The following is an 11,932-nucleotide window of genomic DNA, read 5'->3' as shown; positions in this document are numbered from 1 at the left end:
TACTGCTGTTTTAGCTCTATGTTTGTCTGGTTGAACTCTACGCTACCAGGCGGCTGCACCGCTCTGGCCGCTCACGTTTACGCCCCCGCAAATCCGGCAATCCGCCCAAACCACTCCCGTTTACCGGAATAGTGGACAAGCTAAATGTTTCTAATATTAGAGATATTTTAGCCTGTTATTAAATACGCTACGGAAGGAAGTAGCAGGAGCGCTGGTGTCGCCATCCGGTGGGGCTTTCTCCAACGACAACGCGTTAGAAACGTTCGTATATCGCGTAATTTTTCTCAAAGAAAGAAAGAAAGAAAGAAGGAAGGAAGGAAAGGAAAGGAAATACACTATACGCTAATGATGGTTGCTGCAGACACGATTTCCCATCCGAAAGGCAGAACATGGTCGTTGCAATTATAGCGCTGAGCCCAAAAAAAGATAGAGTGAGAGACCTCTACGCCGATATCGAGACTAACCTGATCCTAACTTTCACAAGTCTACCGCATGTCCTTTGTTTCCCTAGTTATTCTTCTTTCTATTACTCCCATCTGAAACAAGCAAGCCTTCTGTTTTCATTAAAGACCACCACACCACGCGTTCAAGCAGGCCCTGAAACTGCAGTGTAGGTACATGAGGGACGCCGTAGTGGAGATCGCTTTTACATTACCACCTCCATCGAAATGGTGCGGCCTCCGAGGCCAGGAATCGCACCCGGGACCTCGTTACTCATCACCACAACGCCTCGGTCACCACGGCAGTGGAAACTTTTTGAGGAGAACGTATGCACCGAGTGGTGCGAAGTAACGTCCTAACGTCCGCGTCTTGCAGGCGCGCTGCCTTGGCTTTTGTGATCGTCTTTTCGTCACAGGAAGCTTCGCGTGATGAAACCAGTCAATTCCGAAAAGAAAGCAAGGGAAAAAAGCAAGCAGCTGTTGTGTACTGCTTGTTAGGCTCTCAAGCGAAAGTGCATCCTCGTCCCCCCCCCCCCCCCCCCCCCATGAGAGCTCGCACGATAGCGACATGCGGAGGAAACAAAGCTTATCGGCCATATGATCACCGCTGCGCTGCGATAAGACAGTCGCTGACCGCGCGTCCTTACCAGCGGCTCACTGATATAGGCGACGGAAACCGCAAGCAACATGTCTGTAGGGTGACAGATAAGTGCGTGTGTGTACACACGATAATTCGAGCGCGTCGGTCAACACACAGTATATTTTCGCTTCCCATGTTCGGACCGTTAGGCTTGGTGATAAAGAGTTGACGTTCCATTTCTATGACATACGCTATTATTGCATACGACAGATTTCGTTAAGCTTTCTAAACATGAACACGCATTAACGGGGGTAGGGTTTCACATGGAGCCGTGGCGAATGGTGTATATAAACATATCGTGTTTTTTTTATTGAATGCTTTCATAGGCTGATGCCTGAGGAGAGCCCATATACTTCGGACGTCGTGTCATGACAGATCTGAGCTGGCGCGGTGTCAAAACGATGTCGTGCCACCAAGTGCCTAGTGTACATGTTCTTTGAGCGCCGTCATTGCTTACAAGGCTTTATTTTATTACTATTCTATTTATTAATATGAAATGAAATGAGAAGTTGGCACCATTATTGGCTCCGCGGCTACCAATTATCGCAGGGAAAGCAAAGCAAAAACACAGTAAAGTGATACGCGATGGCGGCACTCAAATAGCATACTAACATTTGCAATGTTCTACCCACAGAAAAAAAGTAAAAGTACACAAGACGCATACATTGCTCTGTAAACGAGTGAAAGTGCACAAAATAATCTGAAAACATGCACATAAGGTCAGCTCATATCTACAAAACAACGTGGTCAAAGACCACCCATTCAACTTCAACACTACATTCGTCGTACGAGCTGTCTCCAAACCACCATAGGAGAGCAACATGTATACGTGCGTTCCGCACGTATACATGTTGCTCTTCTATGGTGGTTCTCAGACAATAAGGAAAACCGAACAAGGAAGAAACAAAAGCCAGCTGCTTGCTTCCAAGTCACTGAACAGTGCCAAAAGAGGAGTTCGAATCGTCAATGCAGCATTGCACTAAGGCTGTAAAAAAAAGATAGTTAGCCCCAAGCATGGACGAGAACAATACGCCTTTACTTCGCGTATACATCGTGCTTTGAAAAAAGGTAGCATTCGGATAGCAGGTCGTATCTGAAGGCTAAAGCGTTGGGAAGCCTTGCTGGAGCCTCCCTAATCGGCACAATTAGGGAAAGAACAGACGTGGAGGACGAAATATCCAGAGATTGGAAGACGATTCTCCCTGCACGAATTCGCGATGGCGTTTTTTTTTTTTTCTGTTGTCAGATGTAACATTTATAGAATTGGAGCTAAACTAAAGAAGAGTGGTCTAGTTGCGGAGCCCGTGGAGTCAAGTGCGCATGCTCGGACGCCCTACCGAGGTGTGCGTCACTTCCTGAGCCACAAGATTATAGCAGCGCACAGACACTGGAATATTTCTCACGACGCGCCCTCTACTGGAAGTTTAAGCAGTGACTTTAAACTGGGCTAGTTGATACCTAGATTCTCGATTCTTGTTATCGGCGCAACATAAATGGAAAACAAGGGGGAAAACTGCAGTTTTATCTCCCTTTTGTGTCCTGTTTACATTGCGCTGTGGCGACACAAATCGAGGACTGCAGCATTTGATTCTGTAAGCCTTTCCGCAATTGATGAACAGATGCTTCGTCTACCTCTTACACGCTATAGGAATTAAGTTTTGCATGCTCCCTTGATTGGGAAATCGTTGATGAAGGTGCATTCGTTTCCGTACTCGTTATCGCGCTTTTTAGTCGGTTTTGCATTGGTCTTGCGAAGACCTTCGCGTCTGGTTTCGTTGTTATCCCTGAGTGTTTATTCTGGACATTGACAAAATTCCGACATATTGTCGAATTGGCCTTCTAGTCAGCTCCGATTGGCCCAGAGGGCTGCTCCGGCCTCTCTGAAGATTGGCTCAAGACGCCGCCGTTGCCAAATTTGACAGTACGGCGGGATTTGCCATTGTCCAAATTAGTAGCACGCCCCCTCCTCTCCGTCCCAGTTATTGTGCCACTAATTTATTCTGCGTGCATGTATCATACACGGATGTTTACGCTGAAGTGCGTATATAATACATACAGTTGTACACACTTATTACTGTAACAATGTTACCAATTACACCGGCATTTCAAGAACAAAAAAAAAAGAAACTTCGAACTTCTTCCATCGTATGTATTGAAACCTTACTCTTGTCCGTGTTGGCTTTACTGGAAAAGTGGAAATAAACAATACTCTTGCAGAGACAAGCGAATATGCCTATGCGCTTTACTTCTCGGATCCCTTTGGTGCAAGAAAAAAGAAGAGCAGTAACGCAGCTGTTTTGCCATCGCTTCTAAAAAGGTTGTTGTCCTCAGTACCTGCAGCTGTCACTCTATTTACTGCCTCGGTATAACTGCTGCTGGTAGCGGCATCGTTATAGCGACATTCCTGACTAAACAAGACACTCGTTTTCGCTAATGAGTTTCAGCCACCAATTCCAAACGCAGTTAGAACCGCCCTATACAATGTTTCTAACGTGTAACGCGTATATCAGACTGCAGCTCTGGCGTATTCAGAGCTGATCCGACAGGTGTGTTATATAGGCTAGGAACATTGTATCCAGTGGTGCCAACTGCGTTCAGAATTGGTAGCTGAAACCCATTATAGTAGCAGTGACTAGCTTGTTTAGGCGGTCATCTTACTTAACCCTATACCGTTAACCAACAGCAGTTGTACGAAGGTAGTAAATAGTGCGACTGCTGGGTAGTAAAGTCAAGAACCTTCTTTTTTAAGAGTGTAAGCTTCCATATATTTCATGTCTTCTTCTTGTGTGGCATCCCCGTATGCGCTACGCGTATACTTCCGAATGATTTTACTCGAAACATCCATGTAATCCTCCTGCACGCGATATCAAAAAGGAACTTTCCTAGAAATGCAACCTCAGTGCGAAATTCGAGCGCTAATGAACCATGGCGGTTTTGCCGGAGGAGCCACGCTATCCCGTGGCGCCACAATTTGCGCAACAATCTGCAGTTGAGCTTAATGTGATGTGTTCAGTTATTTGTGCTTGATCGCAGCTTCAAACCCCCGTTTTTAGAAGATTGCCGATTCTGGCGCGCGACACGCTCCGTCACGTGATTCACTTCGAACGTCTGCAAACGCAGTCAATGCTGGTGACAACCGCTCTGGCCATCAACGAGCACACCCTGTACACTGCCACGCTGCATGGCATCCGAGAAGAGGCAGCGCTGGGCTTGCCACCTCGCTAGTGCACGATGTCCGGACGGGGTCGTGGCAGGGGGGGGGGGGCAGTTGGAGCCACTAGGGGTGCACCTCCATCATTGTGGCACAAACGTGTTTTAGTCCCCCCATGCCACCATTAACAACAAGAAAGGTGCAGTAGTCGTCAGATTATTCCGGCTACCAATGCAGATTTAGGGCCTACAACAGAGCTAGAACCACGACAAAAGGGAAACCATTTTTTATGTTTATGACAATGCAACAGAAAAAAAAAAGAATGTGTAACCGACCGGCCAGGCTTGTTATAAGAAGAAAATCTGGTTTATTGTTGATTGTTATTCAGAAGAAGAAGAAGAAAGAAATTAAGTCATGTGGTCATCCTGAGTTGGTGAAGTCGGGCCTGTCCCGATAAATTCGGGAGAGTGACAACCCTATGCCGCATTTCCCAGAAATTGCTCCGGCATATAACACCATTGACCACAAAGTACTGTGGACGATCCTGCAGAAACGGGAAATACCTGAGAGCTTGCTCGACATAGTGCAGGCAGTGTTTAGAGACAACTGCGTAGTAATTAACTGTGAATGTGGCAGCACTTGGCCAATAAACGTCCAGAGGGGTCTGAGCCAGAGCTTTCCAGTGTCTTCAGTGCTTTTTATGCTGTTCATTTCTGACATGGAGAGGCAGCCGACAGAGGGCAGCCGAGGCTTGCATGTTTCATACATTTAGGAAGGGGCCCACTACGAAGGCATTGTGCCAGCTCTGCTGCTAAACGCAGATGGCATTGAGGCACATGGAAGGTATTGTCTCTGATCTCCAAGTCATGTTGGATGTCTGCTCGGAAGAGGGTACATCTCTCGGGCTGCGTGTTAATGCGCACAAATCATGTGCAATGCGCTGTGGCACAGATGGGCAGAACCACGAAAGCCCACTGCTCCGGCTACAAGGGGGCCCTATTGAAGGGGCTGACAGTTACAAGTACCTCGCTGTAAAGATGGAGGCCACCCATAATTACCTTTTTGGGTATGAAGAAGAGCTCCCGGCTGTTACGATTGGCGTTTAGCACTGTTAATGTACTCGGCATACCTACTCGACAAGTAATGCTTCATCGGCTAGCGTGCAGCTACGAAAGGCCCTTCGCGCTGCATCGTCGTTTCCTCGGGACCAGGGAGCTGGCGACTAAATCAGCGTCACCCGAGACTAAGGGACAAGCAGTTGTGTTCCGCATCTTCGGCTGTTTCACCACCCAAAGATGACGGGCGAGACGAGCGCCCACCCGAATTAGACTGCAGACTCGCGACATAGGCTGTGACGCGCAATCAAAGGAACTCGCTTCGAGGTGGCAGAAACCGCTGCCCTCCGTGGAAGTGGTAAGTACCGCGAAGACCACTCTACCTGAACCTGACCCTGACAAGCGGATTGTCACGAAGGGCCCACTAATTGATAAAAGGGGCCAACGTCGAGGACTTCCGTGGGGACGGCGTCGACATAAAGGTCTCACTTTGCCATGTCGTTGTCTCGTATGCAGAGGCGATCTCTCAACATTGGAAGAGGAGACCGGCGAAATGGCGCGACTTCATGGGAGAGATCTTGCGAACGGTTCGGCGATTATGATTGGCCGAGAAGAAGAACAGTGAGTTCCCCCCGACGAGTGAAAGGGAGAAATTAACAGGGTAAAAAGCGGAGCTGGACTGTTGTGGAGTTGCTCATACGTGAGCTCGTACATGTAAACCATCATCATGTAAATTTGTACATAAACCTTTTTCTTGTCTCTTGGACGTCTACCCGGACCTCTCGATCGCCCGACGCCTGGCACATCGCCAGCCACGGCACCTTAATGGCCGCTGGGATCCCGACATCGCAACACGGTAAAAGCTGTCAACCGCAGTGCTATAGTATATAGATTCTAGCTTATGAATTTAATGGAATGAAGGAACAACTGGAAACAAAAATACAGCTAATCTAATTGATTTTGTAGAAATGTGTAGCGGCACCTTAAGTTCTGATTTCATAGTCGAAATCTTTCTGACCCTGTAATAAAAACCTGGATGGCATCGGCATCACCAACTTTCCTGTCGCTGTGCCCAAATCGAGCCCCCCAAAGACAGTAAGGTTTGATCATTTAATTATAATCTAAGAATGCGGAACGATGTTTCTAATGTTCATTTTCGAAGTTCAGGATATCTCTGACAATCAACGAGAAAATGGTTGTTTTATGTTCCGGATGACTGCGACGTGTTGGCAGAGGCGATGTGCCTTCGCCCGGCGGCACATGGCCCGCATTGGGAGGTGAATTGCAGGACCTTTTTTTTTTAAACTGAGGATCTTATTGCAAGCCAACCATCAATGACCGGAACCAGTTCAGCGATACTAAGATAAGACGAGTCATTTACCCCCTTTTTTATCTCTTTTTTTCTATCCTGTGTGCTCTATTTTCTTTTTGTGTTTTTCCCCCTTTAATTTTGTCTTGCTTTGAACTGTTGTGTCATTGTTCTTCTTTATCTGCTTGATTACGCTTCTGAGTGCCATATCCGAACTCTCGCTGATAACCCGATACAAAGAGGAAGGCCCCGCATAGATCATCATCATCATCATCACGCGTTACTTCCGATCTCTGAGGTTATTCGCGCCGCGAGCAGGACCGGTTACGGTGACCTCTGCGGCTGGAATCACGAATTCGAAGCAGGTGCAAGTTGCTTAACCGCGACTTCAGTCTAATCGTGCTGCATGCGTACGTATTCAAATAAGTATGCAGTTTGCCCTCGTTGGGCCATAAAACCTTACATAATTAACTAGTTTGACCTCGATTTTCTCTCGTAATCATCAACCCTTCCGACCAAATGGGGGTATATACAGTTTTCCTAAAATGCCTTAGCAGTTTAAACTATCTTTAATATTGTTATTTAGTATCCAATGAATCCGCGAATAAAATTCTAATCGGCGCATTACCCCTAAATTAGATCAACCTTCTGTTGCGTGATGTTCAGAAGACAGTATCGCCCGATAGACAGTTCAGGTATCGCCATGGCGTAACGTCACCACTTCTGATTTCGTTCATTTCTATTTTCTGTTTTCTTATAACGTTGACAACCAATGAAAACGACGCGCCAACGTAGACGTCATTGACCTCAGACATGAAAAAAAAAATGAAAAGCGACGGGAATTCAAACAAACACCGAGTCGATGCTATCTCAGCGTCATTCTTTATTCTATTTTTAAGAAAGGGTCGAACGTTCACAGCTTGTTTCATTTCGTGTTGAAAAACATCCGTATCGCTGTACTTCTGCAATCAGTGTGGGTCCCAGATATAGCTTTGAGAAAGGCGGGAGGAGAGCAGGAGATAAATCAAATCGGAAAGAGGGGGAACAACAATGTTTAACAAACGAAAAAAAAAGGAAAGACGCCTGGTGGCGACCCCATTCGTAGCTTTCTTCTTTTCTTTAGGAAAAAAAAAAGAGAGAGGGGTGGGTGGAGTTGATAAGTGAGAAAAAATTTCTTCGGCAATAAAGCCGCAGCAGCGATCCGATTAAACAACGTGTTTATTTATTATTATTTTTTTTTGCGGCGTGTGGTAGTGAGCGTGGGAGGGGAGGAAGGGCAGAGAAAGAGCACATATTCGTTCTTCGTCAAAAAATAGAGACGACGGAACTTTGTTTACAACTTGGTGCACTTATATAAGCAGCAGCGTTTACGAACCAAAAGTGAACAACTTAAATCATTGCGGCTCCGATCACTCGCATTCCTTAATTACTCAGTCGCGCTTCCTGCTTTGTGCACATGATATTTTACTTCTCAATTTGAAATACTGTGACACAATACCATGCAAATTTTCCTAACTCTCGTTGAGCCGTTCGTCGGCTTAGCGTCCTTAGTTCGCTCAAGAGACGTTTGAATGGAACTCGAGATGGTGGCTTTGTGGTCAGCCGAGACTCTGTAGTCATCATCACGTGACACATATCGCTATTTGATCGCACTGAAAAATCACTGACGCCTGCACAGCCATGCAGGGCTGCTTTTCTTGTGTTAGAAGATTCCTTTGCAAGAATTACGCCAGAGATGACGTCATGGTGGGCTCGCCTCTGAAGTTCGCAGTGGCATAAAGGCTAGTAGCTCCGAGCAGGAGACTGCCGAGATGTTTAGTAAAGGCGCAGCCACACTTAAGGATGATCATGGTAGTGAATATTGGGATGTTTATTGATATCCATTTGAAACGAGGTGGCAACAAACGATCGCCTAGTCTGCTTGATTTAATCAGGTTTGACTATATGTATCGCTTTCTAACCTTTTACCTATCTGATCTGGACCTTAACTTTCGCATTTGAAGCCTCTATCACTATGGTTTACCATTACTCACACTTCAGTGACTCCGGTTCCATCGATCTCTTCTCTGCTTTTTTTTTCCCCACCAATGCAATAATCGTGTCTTACTTGTCTCGACTGCTGACCAGCAAATGCTTCGATCTTCTTTGAATCCCAACGCTTCTGATAGGTGCACACTACCTACGGAATCTCGCTGGATGAATATCTTGGCATTCCAACTACGATGTGCCGAGTCGTTTCTTCCGGGCCTTTCTTTCTTTTTTTTTCAGCACACACATGCCTTATCCTGCTGAGCATATTTGCTCCGGTACGTTTTTGTTCCTCAGGCGGCCAGGTCGGGCCTCAAATAGCGAGGCGCTTTTCACGTTATCATACAGGTTTTCCCGATTTCTTTCTTGCCGTTTTTGTAAAGCTCCATGGTTTTTTTTTTCCATTTTTCGCAGCCTATTCACTGAGTCTGTATCTATCGCTTTCTTTTGGATGACTCCTGGTTGTCCATTTACGCTTACGACTGAAGAAAACGCACGCGGCGTACCAGCGGCGGCAGAACGTGTGTGCTACGACGGCGGCACAATGACGACCACGTTGTAGACGACAGCACGACAGCAATGGCACGATTTCGGCGCCGGCCGTTCGACGCGGGCCTTCGACGTGACGATTGTTAGGCTCTACATAGGTAGTGGACGATTGTAGCGAGAGAGAAACATGGATTGTGACGTCATCAGTGACTAAGTGGCGTACTATCGTACGTGTACATATGGCTATTTCATGTGGGGTAAGTCACGACGACGATGGGGTTTGTACTTTGCTGAATAATTGTTAAAATTTCATTATATTAGGCGATCGTGAAGTCATTTGCGCAGCGTCGCGCTGCGTAGCCTAGGCTGCTGCGAGGAAAATTACTATTAATCAATCAATCAATAAATAGATCAACCAATCAATCAGTCATTTATTTCAGTATGAAAGACACGTAGTGGGCCGGTCCCGACGACTGTGCAGTCTAACACAGCGCCTCAAAGCGTGATGCTATCGCACGGAAAGAAGACGACAAAGTGGAATAAGTTGCACGAGCCGAGTGTGTTGAAATAGTTGGTTGTCTTTAAAACGCTCCTCTGAAGACCTACGTTATCAGTTAGTTGCCAAATGCTTCATTCTGAATGTTCGCCTTTGCCTCTCTTTGGCATGTTGTTGGATGTACGTCTCAATCCATCCAGTGTGGCCAATCCCCCTCGTGCGTACGAGCCGTGTTTTGAGGAAACAGCAACAACAACAACGCGACAAAGCTTGCGTGCAATAGGGGCCTAACGGTTGGAGCACTCGGCTGCTGTGCTCGACGGCAAAATTTCGATTGCCGATTGGTGGCGCATTCAGTTTTCTTAAAGCGAGGCGAGACAGGCAGAGCGTCAAGAATGAGCCAACGGGAATGCCTCGCATCAAAGGGCTATGTGCGTGCTCCTTACATCACACGCAGCGACGACGGCTATATATGGGGAGCAACTATACCCCCTATTATTCCATCAACACGCAGTCTCGTGTTCGACGCGGTGCGGCTCGTATTTAAACATGGTCCGGAATGCGGGGTGGGACTGCGACGTTCCTTGCTTTCTTGAAACGCCTGGATGACGAAGGCACTTGGCACAGCGTTTACAGCGTAGGTGCAAAAACAGGGAGACCATGCATGCACGCCCTACGAACACCAACTCGTAAAACAGGTGACGCAGGGAAAGCCTTTGACAAGCGCGAAAAAAATTCACCCTGGTCTCCGTCCGTCTCGAGCGTCATGAGTGGTTTGTCTGCCCAAACTGTGGCCGACCGCACTCCGCGGAGCTTCGTTTCGCTCGCCCAGATGCAGAAAGCGGACACGCTCCGTGCGCTAATTTGTTCGTGCAGTGACCGTCACATGACACAATCCGAAACGAATTGGTATGGAGGATGATCAACCGCCACTGTCTGCAGATGCGCTGCGAATGTGTAAAGAAACACTGAAACCGCGGCTTTGCTAGTGTCACGGGTCCTCCTTGTTGCCAAGTCGTTTGAACCATGCGCAAACTCCGTGGAACAAGAAAAGCTGCACAAAGGCAGTGACCTCATCGCTCATCGTCTCACAGTACACGTGCCGCGAATGCAACGCGCCACAACGTCTGGAACGGGCTAGACCGGTGCGAACGACTCATAGACATCTATTACACGTTTTCTAGAAAGTGCCCGGGACATTACCTTCCTGACTTATTTGCTGACACATACTGACCCGTAGCCACCTGGATGCCATTGTGAGTAGCTTTTGCGTGTTGAATTTTTTTTTTTTTTTGTCTTATCTCCTTTAACGTATTGCATCGCTTGTAAAACTCGCATTGTCCCGTGACATACTGACCTTCTTTTCGTAAAGCTAACTCAAAGGACATGTCGTGTCTTTTATTCTTAAAAGCATTTCGAAAAATCTTGAGTAGTTCGTTGACGCCTGCAGAAGAAAATATCGAGTAGGCTGCATCAGGGACGCAGCCGCCGTGGGGTGCATGAAACCTGCTGTGCGTACTGCACACAGTGTAAGGCCGCATAAGGTACAGAAATGGTCTAACCGAACGCGCAAGTTACATTCATTTGCACACTATAACGCTTGCTTGTTTAACTTACGATGCAGCTGTAGTGGGGTAATCTTGCAAACGTGATCGCTCCTTACTCGTACTCGGCCCCCGCCATGCTCAAAGGTGGCCAGTGAGAATCGGCATCCCTCTGTGCTGGCTGTCCGAATTTCTCCACGTCAATACGTCGGGACCATGCGTGTCAAACCCGGGGGCACCTAACCGAACAAGCATATCAGTTCTGCAAGAAAGAAAACTGCAGTCTTGTAGGATTAAATTAAAATTAAATTATGGGGTTTTACGTGCCAAAACCACTTTCTGATTATCAGGCACGCCGTAGTGGAGGACTCCGGAAATTTTGACCACCTGGGGTTCTTTAACGTGCACCTAAATCTGCGCACACGGGTGTTTTCGCATTTCGTCCCCATCGAAATGTGGCCGCCATGGCCGGGATTCGATCCCGCGACCTCGTGCTCAGCAGCCTAACACCATAGCCACTGAGCAACCACGGCAGGTAGTCTTGTAGGATGAGCACTGGTTTGAATTTGATGGATTATACCTATTAGAGCTGAGGTTAAGCCCTCTCAAACGCGACCACACCTGCTTGGATCGGCAAACCTCACTGCCGAGCTATGCCTCGCTGAAAAGCCGAGTGAGAGGCTAAAATTTAGCTTTAGGCGCGTGAGTAGTGCGTTCGCGAAAAAAAAAGGAAAGAGCTATAATGCCATAACATGTTTTCATTGCACGTCGGTTTGCGAA

This window comes from Dermacentor andersoni, chromosome 8 (genome assembly GCF_023375885.2).
Source record: "Dermacentor andersoni chromosome 8, qqDerAnde1_hic_scaffold, whole genome shotgun sequence".
Lineage (NCBI taxonomy): Eukaryota > Metazoa > Arthropoda > Arachnida > Ixodida > Ixodidae > Dermacentor > Dermacentor andersoni.
Note: the sequence above shows the minus strand (reverse complement) of the source record.